The following is a 14,529-nucleotide window of genomic DNA, read 5'->3' as shown; positions in this document are numbered from 1 at the left end:
CCAGCACACACACACACACACACACACACACACACACACACACACACACACACACACACACACAGAATCTGGGCCACATAAAATGCCATCCAGCCTTGTAACATATTGGAAACGTTATTATAAAAGCTATTGATGATGGAGACATCTGCTTCTCCATCATTTTGTGATATGTTCTAAAAACTTTGGAGAGATTCAGATGGGGGCATGTATCGGAAGGACAGCTCTTCTGTGACACTGAGGTGCATGTCACCCTGCCCAGTACAATTGGGACCCCTTCTCGTCGCTCCTTTCGTGTGGTCTCAAGCCTCCCTTCCTGCTCAACTTGATAAAAGACCTGCTACAGAAGCATGGTCCCCCATGGTCCTGCACTGTTAAACACCCACAGTCCTCGATTTACCAAAAAGATTTGAGTGTGGCATTTGCTCCTAACAAAACCAAAGTGAGCATTTAGGCAGGAGGTGGGAAGGTTGAGCTGTTTCGTTTCATTAGAAACATTTATCATTCCTTTTCAAAGCCACCTCCGGGGAAAGGCAGGGGAGGTTTGGTTTAGCAAAAGGAAATAATAGCCAAGAAGAATATTGACAAATTAATTACTTAAACATTTTCCACTCCAAGTAATTTTCTTGTACCCTATGGTTATGTGCCAGTTGTTGTTTTTGTTGTTTAATTACAAAATAACACTTCTTTGTTTTAAAAATTCAGCCAACACTAGGTGGATAAAGCAAAAGGTCTAATGTGAAAATGTCACTTTATGTTTATGAATGTCATTCCACAGAAATACTCATTGTTCATACGTGATATCTAAAGATTTAGAGGTGACATGTACCTCTGTGTATTAAGAGGAAAAATGGCATCTTGCCAATAATCCTAGCTATTCAGGAGACTAAGCCTCAGCGGTTTGTGGTTCAAAGCCAATCTGGGCAGACAGGTCTGAGAGACTGGATGTCTCGTTAACCATCACTGGAAGCATGGCTCAAGTGGTATAGCACCAGCTGTGACCGACTGAGGTCAAGCCCTTGGACTTGCAAAAAAAAAAAAAAACAATTGGACTTATTTTGCATTTGCTCTGTAACTTGCCTTTTTTCCTGCATCATATATTAAGAATTTTCTTTATATCATTCTCTGTTCCTTTGGAACGAATGCTGATCCTGAGGCTTGAATTCAAGGTCTGGGAGCTGTCCCTGGGCCTCTGTGCTCAAGACTAGAGCTCTACCGCTTTGAGCCACAGCTCCACTTCCAGCTTTTGGGTGCTTACTTGGAAATAAGAGTTTCACAGACGTTCCTGCCTATGCCGTCTTAAGACCACGATCCTCAGATCTCAGTCTCCTGAATAGCTGGGATTACAGGTGTGAGCCACCAGTGCTTGGTAGAAACGCTTTTTAATGTATTAATTTTTTATTGCCTTTCAGCAGTCGTACAAAGGGGTTTCCATTCAACGTGTCAGTGTGTGAGCACAGTGCATCTTGACCATTGCCACCCCTCTGATCCCAGTTTGGGTTTTCGATTCGTGGTGAGCTAACTCTAGAGGATGCTGGGTGCCCAGCCTGTCTGAGCTATCCCTGCCATTTTTTCAACAGGTTATCCTGGGAAAAGTGGAAACTTTAGAACAAAACTGACTGAGAAGTATTTCTAGTACTGCGGACAAAGGTGGGGGATTTCATTACTTCCAAGTGCCCAATTTTTCCACTAAGAGAGGATAAACGCTTTCAATTACATGAATTCCCATCAGGCCGATGACAATGGGATGGATACAATTCTATAGCTCTCGAGCAATAAAAAAAGAGAAAGAAAGAAAGGAAAAAAAGTCTATCACAGGATGAAGGAGGGGACAAAGAGAAACCGCCTGGCTCCACAATCAGGTGGAGAGAGGGCGCGTCGTTATCTGCAAAACGCTGCCAAAGCCCATTAACTGAACATTTTAAGCAAATAAGTTGTATTTCTCAGTGATTTACTTATACAGGAAACTAGTATAATCCATGCAAATCTCAAGGGGTCGGGGGAGTGTCTTACTGATTTGGGACTCTTTTATGTCTCTGCTACTTTTTTTGTTTTTTTCTTTTTTTGCCCTTCTTTTTCTTTTCTCCAAACTGTTCTCCCTCCAATCTGAATATATCTACTTTCCTACTCCCTCCCATCCACATCGGAAATAACAGAGATCATCCAACTAAATCTTCTCCATCTAATTTGAGAGAGAGAGAGAGAGAGAGTATCCTACCAGAAGTCTTCATCTGTCTAAACTTCTCTTGCATTCCATTGTGACAGGACCTTTGAAGAAAACCAGACTTGATTTGATTTACAACCGCAGAATTTCATGTATCATTAGTTATACCAAAATGAACTATAACGGAAGCACCTTTGCTTAAGAAGTTCCATATTGGCTTGATTCCCCTTCCATGGACCTAGTCACACATCTCCTCTGATGCTCAGAGACACACAGGAAATTTTAGAATTTTTCTTCAGAGTTTAATTGCAACCTTCTCCAGTTATATTCACCAATTGCACTTCATTATGGCTACATTTAATTAAATATTAGTTGCAGTTATATATCAATTATATTTTATAACTGGAGTATTATAAAATTGTTGAAATCATGCCTGAATTTCTTCATGATGACTGTATTTCTAATTCAATATCATAAATATTTCAAGTGTTTTAGCCTCATTTAATAAATATTTATAATGAATTTCCTTCCAAGAAAAATAGTTTTTCTGATTTAAATTTCATTAACATTCTGAGTTCAGATCTGAAAGAAATGTGACAAGCATTGCTTAACGTTTTCTTATTTATGAATGAAAAATTAAAAGTCCATAATGGTGAAGCGGATGGTTCTTGATCAATGACAAAGTCACCACGAATCCTGGAAATTATTGCAGAAGCAAAGGATTTTCCCCTCAGCTCATTCATCGTGGCCTTGCTTCTCTGTCTCCACTTCACCCCAGCCAATGTAACTTGCATTCTCCCCATCCTCCCTTACAATTTCCATTTCAAACTCTTCCATGAGCCCAGGCACCATTAGCTCACGCCTGTAACCCTAACTACTCAGGAGGCTGAGATTGGAAGATCATGATTCAAAGCCATCCTAGGCAGGAAAGTCTGTCAGACTATTATCTTCAATTAACCACCCAAACAGTGGGAAGTGGGGCGATGGCTCAAGTGGCAGAATACTAGCTTTGAGCACAAAATCTCAGGGACAGTGCCCAGGACCTGAATTCAAGCCCAAGGACCGGCATGTGTGTGCACACGCACATGCGCGCGCACGCATGCACGCACGCACGCGCACACACACACACACACAATGGCCTTGGATGCTAAGGCCTAGGTACTGATAGAGGTCATAGATAAATGCTGCAAAGTAGATTAACCTGCCAGTTCAGACTGTTTGAAATTGTCCATTCAAAGCTGGAGAAAGCCTACCCAAACCCAAAATTTGTCCCGTCTCATAGTACAAACCCTCTGGGCAAAACTATTCAAGAAATGAAAGGTTGATAACCTCACAGTGCCTAAGAAATCTTCCATTCTCTATAATACATCTTCCATTCTCTATAATACATCTTTCTTCTTTTTATAATATGATGGAATGCACTGCTTGCACAAGAATTATTCCAAGGGACATAGGTAGAAAGAGGTCAATGCAACTCTATTAGAAATGGAGTTACTGGTAGACCAGGCTGTATGCTTTGCAATTTTACAGGCCCTGGGACATCACCTATTGCATCCCTACAGTTAACTCCATGCACAGCAAATAATAGGAATGAAATATAAAAATTTTAAAATGTACACCCAGCTTCCCTGTCTCCTAACTGTACAGTAACATTATGATACAAAATCAAAAATTTTTGGGAGGCTGGGAATATGGCCTAGTGGTAAAGTGCTCACCTCATATACATGAAGCCCTGGGTTCAATTCCTCAGCACCACATATATAGAAAAAGCCAGAAGTGGCACTGTGGCTCAAGTGGTAGAGTGCTAGCTTTGAGCAAAAAGAAGGCAGGGACAGTGCTCAGGCCCTGAGCCCAAGCCCCAGGACTGGCAAAAAAATAAAAAAAAAATGGCAATAATCTTAAGTCAAGGTAACAATTTGAATCACAAATCAAGGGCTAAGAAATCAAGGGCTTGGACAATAGCAAACAGCTTTCAAGTAGGCTGCCTGTAGCTCACATCTGTGTCCTAGCTACTCAGGAAACTGAGATTTAAGGATCCCAGTTTGAAGCCAACCCAGGTAAGAAAGTTCTTGAGACTCTTATCTCCAAAATTAACAAGCAACAAAACAGAAGGAGAGATGTAGTTCAATCTCTACAGCACCAACTTTGAATGAAAAAGCCAAGCAAAAAAAAAAATGGTCCCTAAATTCAAGCCCCAGTACCAAAAAAGACAGCATTAAGTTTGGGGGCAGTTATTTGCAAGTTAGTAAAATTGTGGTAGTAAGTTGTGATGGATATATTCCAAACTTGTGTTTTCCTTACTATATAACTTGCAGCTGCCAAAGCCAAAATATATTCACTACGTAGAAAAACAGTTAAAATCACGTGATTTCCTAAAACCTCCCACTTCAGAGGCACGGCCTAAATAGTCTAATCCATTGATTGGTCCAAGGCTGAGCCGTGAGTCACATTCATTCTTGTGGGCATTTCTTCTCTCATAAAATCAGCTGGCAAGGAGTTTATGAGAGTGGCCATCCAGCCTCAAGATTATGGAAAAAGGCAGAGCCGGAAGTTGCAAAGAGCCCAGATCTTTGAAAACCTGAGGTCAGGGGTTGAACTAACTCTGAATTCCAGCTCTCCCCACCCACATCTGGAATCTCTGATTTGTGAAATACGCTTCTTCTGCTCATAAGTTGTTGTGGGGGAAGGGGGTCAAAATGTACCTCTGCTGATACCTCAGAACTATTATTTCATTAAAGTTTAACAACATGAATAGCAGGAAACTGAAATGGGTTAGGGTGGGCAGGGAGGCTTCCGTGGGGACAGGCGAATGGATTGTAGAATGGCTGGTATATGCAGGCGAAATACCCAATGAGCATATGTAAAAATGGAACCAGGTAACTTAAGGGGATGGGTAGGATTAGAATCAGTGAGAGAATGAGGACAGACGTGATACTGGTCAAGATGTACTGTGTTCATAGCGGTTTCATTAAATGACACCTATTGGAAGATAATAAGAAGAAGAAAAATAATTAAGCCAGTTAAAATAGAGACATTAGGATAATGTTATCAAAGAGAGAGAGAGAAAAGATGTATTTAATGTGTTGAACTGAAACTCTTTTGCATTACTATGTAAAGATAATTTTAAACATAATTTTACTTAACAACTTTTTCAAGGGCCGGGAATATGGCCAGGGGTAGAGTGCTTGCTTTGCATACATGAAGCCCTGGGTTTGAATCCTCAGCACCACATATATAGAAAAAGCCAGAAGTGGCGCTGTGGCTCAAGTGGTAGAGTGCTAGCCTTGAGTTAAAAAGAAGCCAGGGACAGTGTTCAGGCCCTGAGTTCAAACCCCAAGACTGGCAAAAAAAAAATGAGCTAACAAATTGGTCTAAATATTGCTGGGAATATGGCTTAGCAGTAAAGTGCTCGCCTTGCATGCATGAAGCCCTGGGTTCGATTCCTCAGCACCACATAAAAAGAAAAAGCCAGAAGTGGCTCTGTGGCTCAAGTGGTAGAGTGCTAGCCTTGAGTTAAAAAGAAGCCAGGGACAGGGCTCGGGTCCTGAGTCCAAGCCCAACGATTAGCAAAAAATAAAAAATAAATAAATAAAACTTTTTCAATTAGTTTGTCCAGAGAAGATAAGGGCTTTAAAGGAAAATTCAAAACTGTAATAAGCCTTTAATGTTACGGAGAGAAGGAATTCTCCCTCTCCCGGGCTTGAAGATAAACTTGACCTAGCATTTATTCAAATCGAGAGAATGATTCCTATAAGAATAATAGAGAAGACAGAGTGAAATGTTGACAATTAATTCAATTTTCTTATTCAACAACTATCCGTGTTTGGGTATATATTAAACAGCTTTATTTACTACCCACAAAACTCTATGAATGAATACTATTAATTGTATTGAAGAAAACTGAATCATAGAGGTTAAATAAGTTAGTTAGCATCATGGAACCCCAAGATCAATGACTGAACCATAAAACTGTCCACCTTCAGCTGGTTGTGGAAATGGCCAAGCACTGGCTCACACCTGTAATCCTCCTCATGAGGAGGATTACACACCTGTAGCTCCTCATGAGGTTGAGATCTGAGTATCGTGGTTGAAAGCCAACCGAGGCAGAAAAGTCCGTGAGACTCTTATCTCCAATAAAGCACTCAGAAAAAAGCCAGAAGTGGCACTGTGGCCTTAAGCACAAAGAGAATCAGGGACAGTGAGTGCCCAGGCCCTGAGCTCAAGCCCCAGGACCGGGGGGAAAAAAAACTATCAAGCTTCAAAACCCAAGCTTTCTCTACTACCTTCTTGCTGTCTTTCATAGTTGGATTGGACAAAAATTGTAATCTAGCGCCTAGATCTGACAGCTGGTGTTTAAAATAGCATAAGTGATATACAGATGCCACAATAAACTGGCAAGGACATTTCACAAATAAGATATGGTTGTCATATGCACACACACACACACACACACACATCTCTATCCATCATCTATAAATCTATGCATATTTTTAGATACAACAATCATACTCTGGAAATCTACCCCCAGAAACATGTTTGATAGCAGTAAAATTCATGGAGATTTCATTATGGGAGAATGAGGAGGTTAATTATCTTTTACAAAAAAAAATGGAGGAAAAAGTCAAATTTTAACTAGTTAACTACTTAACTAGTTAAATAAGTTCTGCACAAATTTTAACAAGCACTTATGCTTACATTACAGGAAACCTACTGTACTAAAAGTTTATATAAGCATTGAAATGTGTATATAATAGTAGGTTAAAATAAATTTAAAAATAAAATCATAATACAAATTGCATCTATGCCATTTAAATCCACAAAATGTAACTCTGTAAGAACAGACAGGTTGGATTAGAACTCACACCAAATGTTTTTTTTTAACAAATAATTTACAAGAGCTAAGATTTTGCATATATTTTATTTGTTTTCTTTATTCCAGTTTATAATTGAATTTTTTTTATTTATATGAGACCTAGTACTTCAAACACAGTAGCTTCTATGGTATTTTGGTTGCAGAGTCTTGATAAACATGCTTGCTTTTAAAGTACATTTTTTCCTACTCAGTATGATAAGGCAAATGACAGACTGTCTCCAACAAATCTAACATCTGATCAGATCAATTAAAAGGGTATATTCTGCCGGATACTGTTAGGGTCCAGATGTTTCCAGATTTTATAGGACTTGCACATGCAGAATGTGCTACGTAGAGGAAGAGACCCAAGTTTAAGCAGAAAATGCATTCATGTTCCCTCTCCACCTTACACACACAGCCTGAAGGTGGTTTTACACAATATTTCAGCGTGCCTGTGTTGACTACAACCTGTCACATGGGTTCAGGTGTGGAATTTTCCATGAGTGATATCACGTTGATGCTCAGAAAGTTCCAGATCCTGGAGATTTGGGGTTTCACGTTTTTAGATAAGAAATACTCTGTTTCTCGAGGCTTTGCTAAGAAGTGATTTTTGTTCATTGCTTTTTTCTTCTGTGTTCCAAGACAAAGATCTATGCTTAAGAAAGATGCCATTCAAAAGTCAGACTTGGAAGTTAGTCTGGATTTCTTAATGAAGTCTTCTTGGCGAAACCATTTGATGGCTCTGGCACTTAGTCTATCTAAAGATGTAAGATGATTCCAAGATAATGAAATGTTCCACAATTTGCAAGAGAAGTGTGAAAATGACTAAGCAATATCCATCAATTAATGCACAGATCTGCTATGCTATTACCAGGGAAGTGGATTAAAATGTGAAGAATTGTATTCTTTCCCCACGGTACAAGAACTCCTGGGTCCATTCATGTTCACCAGAACTTCAGTGGCCGTCCTAGATCGTCACCACCAAATCGTTGTTGACGCAAGCAAGCACAGGATAAGAATGTTTACATCAATCTCCTTCGTTCTCAAGAGCCACGCTTAACTTCTTTTTAAAAAAATTCAGACTCAAAGGAAAAAGAGCCCAGAATATTCCATACATACTTTTCAGATTCCTCAAATATCAATATTTTCATGCATATTTTCTCATTCTATCATTCATCTTTTTTCTATCTTTTGAGGTGTTTGGGAGCAAATTGCACAGATGAGTATTTTCACAAAGAAGGTCATCTTCTTTGCTTTCTTTTTTTTTTTTTTTTTGGCCAGTCCTGGGCCTTGGACTCAGGGCCTGAGCACTGTCCCTGGCTTCTTCCCGCTCAAGGCTAGCACTCTGCCACTTGAGCCACAGCACCGCTTCTGGCCGTTTTCTGTATATGTGGTGCTGGGGAATCGAACCTAGGGCCTCGTGTATCCGAGGCAGGCACTCTTGCCACTAGGCTATATCCCCAGCCCTTCTTTGCTTTCTTAACAACTATACTCACATTCAAACAGGCCCACCCCCAGGTCTTTATACATGAAAATTATGTAAAAGTTCTTATTAAAAATCTACATATAGGGCTGGGGATATGGTCTAGTGGCAAGAGTGCTTACCTCAATTACATGAAGCCCTGGGTTCAATTTCCCAGCACCACATATACAGAAAACAGCCAGAAGTGGCGCTGTGGCTCAAGTAGCAGAGTGCTAGCCTTGAGCAAAGAGAAGCCAGGGACAGTGCTCAGGCCCTGAGTCCAAGCCCCAGGACTGGCAAAAAAAAAAAAAAAAAAAAAAATCTACATATAAACAAACTAGATTATTTTCCTCTTTTTCTTTTTTTTTTTTTTTTTTTGGCCAGTTCTGGGGCTTGGACTCAGGGCCTGAGCACTGTCCCTGGCTTCTTTTTGCTCAAGCACTGTATCACTTGAGCCACAGCACCACTTCTGGCTTTTTCTATATATGTGGTGCTGGGGAATCGAACCCAGGGCCTCATGTATATGAGGCTGGCACTCTTGCCACTAGGCCATATCCCCAGCCCATTTTCCTCTTTTTCTGAAGCTACTTTCTTTTTAAAAAAAAAATTACAGAAAAAAAACAACAGGAGATTCCCATAGACATAGATAGAGTACTATTTTCAACTCCACAGACTTTATTCCGATTCAGTCAATTGTCTGCCTGGACTGGTCCTCTGGCCCAGGACCCAGCCCAAGCTCAGCATTTAGTGACGGGGTCTCTTCAGCTTCCTGAAACTCCTCCTGTCCCTGACAACTCTGAGAGTTTCAACTGTGATGTGTGCGTGGCCCTCCACTTGCGAGTTCTGCCTTCTCCTTTGGATGATCATTTTTGCACAGGAACACCAAAGAGAGGAGGACTGTTGTTTCTCCCCTGTGTGGCACATCAGGGAGCATATGATGATAATTGGTCCCATGACAGACATCAGTTTTAATCACTAGGATAGGAGGTGTCTGCCATATTACTTCCTCTCTGACTACTTTCCCTTGGTAACAAAGAGCCTGCGTGAAGGTCCTTTGGGAATTTGAAAATATGTACTTCTCAAGCAAACTACCTCCACTAATCCCTTAGAGATTCTTCCTTCACACACTTCTTGCTTCAAGCTCCTCACAGATTTCTTTCTTTCCTTAATGTCAGTGCTGGCCTTGAACTCGGGGCCTGGGTGCTGTCCCTTAGCTTTTATACTCAAGGCTAGCCCTCTATCATTTGAGCCACTTCTGGCTTTTATTTTGGTAATTCATTGGAGATAAGAGTCTCACAAACTTCCCTGCCCCAGGGTGGCTTTGAACTTCAATCCTCAGACCCCAGCTTCCTGAGTACCTAGGATAATGGACATGAGCCACCAGTGCCTAGTCAAATTTCCTTTCTTGCTGGATACAAAGCTGAAATGCAGTTTCGAGCCCTCTCCAACCTAGTAGGTGTTGGGGGGTGGGAAATGAGGTAACCCATTCCCCCATAAAACTGAGGCTGCACACTGCTTACATCTCTTCCAGGTTGGTCCCTTCCTAAATCCCCTAGTGTTCACAACTCGGTGCCTAGCAGAGGACTTGGTCATGGAAGAGCCACTAGCCTTGTGGGTCTGTATCATTCGTGGAGTCTTGTGAACTGAGAGGAGGAACTCTGCTCTTACTTTCACTGACTCTTTAATCAGAACTTGGCATTTCTTTCATTCCTAAACATAGGCAGTGCCTCCAAGAGCGCTTGCAGGACTGTGGGTTTGCCGTGTACATTCCACACCGCTCAGACTCCACGTAACTCGCAGAATATCGGTTATCGCATCGGCTACAATACCTTTTGGTTCCCATCTAGGAGTGTCATCGCGGGAAGAGCTTCATAGGTTTCCCCTGACTCCCAAAGCGTCTGAGATAAGATGGAGGAAGCAATCTCTATCACGACACCATAGCAAGCCACCCAGGAAAGCAGGTGGGCATGCCCAGGATTTGGGTGACAGAGCAGTAAACTTACTGGAGACTGACAAGGTTATTTGTTCAGCTTGATCCTGCCCCCACCCATAGAATAAAGTTGGAGACTTGGAAATTGCATGCATGGCAATATGGCTAAAGACATTGGTGTGTGATGAGTGGAAAAAAGAGGACAAAAATAAATAGAAGACAAGGCCTGAATTTTAGGCAATTGCTTTGAAAAGATGACAGATACTATTAAGGAAGAAGATAACAGTATGGTCACAATGAGAGAAAAACAGTTCGAACTACAAAGCCCAAGACATGATAAAAAAAAAAAATCTAACAACAAAGCCTGGTGCTATGGCTCATGCCTATAATCCTAGCTACTCAGGTGGTTAAGATCTGAAGATGGTGGTTAGAGCCAGCTCAGGGAGGAAAATCGGTGAGATTCTTTCCTCCGATAAACTACTGAGAAAACACCAGAAGTGGTGCTTTGGCTCAAGTGGTAGAGGGCTAGCCTTGAGCTAAAGAAGCTCAGAGACAGTGCTCAGGCCCTGAGTTCTAGCCTCAGGACCAGCTCACACACACAAAAATCTATTCGTTCATGGATGTCTTCATACAGAAAACCCCTTCTGAGTAATATCTGTTCAGAAGACAAGAATCAAAATCACTTCAGTAGCTTCTGCAGTGCATCTGTCATTTACAAGATGACAGCTGTTGTATCTAAGTCCCAGTTCCTTTATCTGGGAAAAAAATGCTAGGTGGTTTATAGAAGATAATGTAAGTAAACACACAACAAAGAAAGTAATATAGCCTCTGACACATACCGCCTCAGCTAAAACTAGCTCTCCTTCAACTTCCCTCCATACCATTAGCGATCCATCTCACATGTTAGCGTTGAAAAGAATTGAAGAACATATGATGAAAATGTACCATCTTTCCTACATCCAAAGCATAGCATTTTGGTCTTATTCTATATGAGGTACAGTCCGAATATTCTAACTATAAAACTAAAATGGTCAAGATCATGATTACTATTCAAACAGAGCCTTCATATTATTTGGGGAACAGACAAGTGAAAATTACTAAAGAGAGAGCCTGCAATTTTTAAATGCCAATCAAAAGAATCAAGACATGAAACCGCTGTTTCCTGGGGTTTGGTACCAGGCAGATCTCACGTGCAACACAGCTCCGAGTGTCTCCGTCTCCCTTGAACTTCATCCCGTGGGTTTGTTTATCACCAATGTCATGTGAAAGAGAAGAGGGAGGTGTTTTGACTGTAAAAACACGACATTTTTATGGCTAAATAATAACCTTCCTTAGGTTTCGTTAAGTTTTCCAAACACACGGTGTGGCTGTGTTGTGTTAGACACACACACACACACACACACACACACACACACACACTAATGTGAAGTTCTATTTGCATTGTTCAAACATTGTTATGGGGAAATGAATATGCACATTTTACTGTCAAAGCCTGAGAAGCCAAAAGCTGCCTCTCGCCCCTCTGCAAAGTCTTCCTCAGTGGCTGCTGCAGTCACCATCGTGGACACGAGCGTCCAAGCACCAAGTGCCTGCCTTCTCACACTGCAAGGCGAGCTTCTCTCTCCCCACTAACTGAGCAGTGAGCAGACAGGAGGCTACGAGATTGTTTCCATAATCAATAGCCATCTGTGCAGAATGACCATGGAAACTGAGAAGATTCTGCCTTATGTTCCCACCCAAAGAATTTTCCAGAGAATTGAGACTCTTTGAAAAAGGCCAGCATTGAAGGGAAAAGGCCTAGCAACACAGACTCCTTCCTAGTTTGGGGAAGAAAGTGCTGCCACCTACAGGAAGAGAATGGAATTAACGCTTACAAAGTGGATGGAGGCTGTTGTTGGGTTGTGGAGTGGTAATCTGCTAAAGAACAAGGAGCAGGGAAGTGAAGGCAGTTCATGAGACTACAAGCCAGGGCTTTTTGGTTCTTTGTTTGTTTGTTTCTTGCAGAGATGCTGCCTCCCGTATTTGTCTAGTCACTACAGTCCAATTATAAGCGATGCCTGAGTGACTACCAATGGAACTGGAGAGCATCATGTTAAGGAACATCTGCCAGACTCAGAAAGACAAATATTATCTGACTTCTCGCATTTGTGGAAGTTGGTAGGAGGGGAGAACAATAAAAATAAAATAGAGGGGGATGGCTTGGAAGCTGGAAGGGAGGAGGATGAGAGGGAGGAATGGAGCAATAGCTATGATCAAAGCACATTGTATGTGTGTAAGGATGTACCATAATAAATCCTCTCACTATGCACAATTAACACACACCAGGTTTTCTTTTAAGTCACAGTAGCATGCCAAAGGGAAAGAATAAAACGTACCCATTTCTTAAATTTTTTTTTTTTTTAGTCAGAGTAATTTGAAAGCAAAAGGAAGACAGTGAAACAGAAGCTGTAGAGAGAGCCTCAGAGCTGGGAACTCAATGGAGCCCTCTGAGAAACTGTTATGACAGGACAGGGGACTCCTCCCATTGCTCCTCCCCTGGGATTTGCACTGATTGCTTGATGGCTTAAGTACAATTAACATACACAACTGTTTTCAAGAAGCAGCAACATGAAACAGGAAAGAATAAAATGTGCCTACTTATTAGGTTCTTGCCCATAACATAATCTACACCTTTGGTGCTAAAAATGCAGAAATGTAGAATCTCTTAAATTCTCATATTACATTACTTCGCTTAGATTACTTTTTAGGCAAATGATAATGCTTCTATAATTGACATTTCTATTTGAATTGTGGGTCAAAAATCATGCATCAAGAAAATGTAGCCTATATACACAATAGAATTTTACTCATCCACTAGACAGAATGATATTGTATCATTTGTGAAGGAATGGAAAGCTCTGGGAAAAAATATTTTAAATGAAGTAAGTCAGACTCAGGGAGACAAAGGATACATATTCTCCCTTATTCATGGAGCTGAGATTTAGCTTATAAACTTGTAAGTAAATGCACTGGGTGTTATGCAATTATATACAAATATATTAACTGAAATATGGTAGATTCAAGGGAGAACTCAAATAGTATAATTCCTTAGAAAAAGCCAAGCCAATATTCAGCTAAATAAACACCAGGAAATGAGTCCTTGAAAGGAGCCGAATGGGGTCAAGGGGAGAAGGGTGGGTGAATGAAGAGGAGAAGGCAGTCAAGAATATACTGTATATTCTACAAAAATTAGGAGTGAGGGAGGGGGTGGGTTGGGAAAGATGAGTGAGAATGTTGAAAAGTGTAACATTGAGCAAGATCATTATATTCAGAAACTGCTTTGTTGAATGACAACTCCTTTGCACAACTAAAGATAATTTTTTAAAACCCATGATCAAAATAGAGAGATGCTGTATTTTGACTTTTTTTAGCCAAGATTGTTTTCTCACAAGCAATTTAATCTGGGAATTACTGATCAGTAAACAAAGGACATTGACTAACATCTTCAATTTTGAAAATTGTAATCATAACAGTGTTCTCATTAAATCCATTGTTACTGTCTTGTTTTTGAAACTCAAAGCAGTCTTGATTATTAAGATAACATAGAATTGTAAAATGATACTCAATTTTGTATTGTCTAGTTGTCAGGAGCTGGTAGCAAATATTTCTGATGATGTCAGACATACCTATAATGTAAGACCTGGAGAACTCGTTCGCTTCTAAGTGAAGGTTTGAATAAGCCAAATTACCAAACTAAACTACTACTGCGTGTTTTGGTTAATCTAATTGACCTAAAACTTAAAACTGATATTAAATTCAGCTTTTGAAAACTGAAATGTTTCCCACATGTGAGACAACTGAACCTACCACACAAAATTTAAGCACACCTGCATGTATTTCTACTGAAATTTTCACATCTGAATTGAGGTGTACTATAAGTGAACATTTCACTGCAAATTACAGACTTCACACAAAGCAAAAAGAATCTTCTTGATTCTTTATAGTTTTACACGTTGAGAATATGATATTTTGCTATGTTGCATCGAACAAAATATATTCTTGAGGTTAATCTGATTGTTTTTACTTTCATAACATAGTTCCTAGAAAATGTGAAGTGCCGTAGGAAGCTGCTATTGCAATCTCTT

General features: G+C 40.5%; 1 protein-coding gene across 5 annotated transcripts in view; it reads right to left on the bottom strand.

The window, feature by feature from the left end:
- Positions 1-14,529, bottom strand: part of Esr1 (estrogen receptor 1) — a 321,561-nt gene that overhangs the window by 251,892 nt on the left and 55,140 nt on the right. Inside the window, exons 2-3 of one of the 5 annotated variants that reach the window (XM_048354300.1) lie at positions 2,216-2,265; positions 1,403-1,583 (exon numbers count right to left, since the gene is read on the bottom strand). The exons of 2 other annotated variants lie outside the window; for them this stretch is intronic. The gene's annotated coding sequence lies outside the window, so the exon portion shown is untranslated. The remainder of the gene's footprint in view (positions 1-1,402; positions 1,584-2,215; positions 2,266-14,529) is intronic. 2 more of the 5 variants (XM_048354303.1, XM_048354302.1) reach the window with 2 other exon arrangements.

Source organism: Perognathus longimembris, chromosome 9 (genome assembly GCF_023159225.1).
Source record: "Perognathus longimembris pacificus isolate PPM17 chromosome 9, ASM2315922v1, whole genome shotgun sequence".
Lineage (NCBI taxonomy): Eukaryota > Metazoa > Chordata > Mammalia > Rodentia > Heteromyidae > Perognathus > Perognathus longimembris.
The sequence above is the reverse complement of the archived record's forward strand: the minus strand, read 5'-3'. Positions and strand labels throughout refer to the sequence as shown.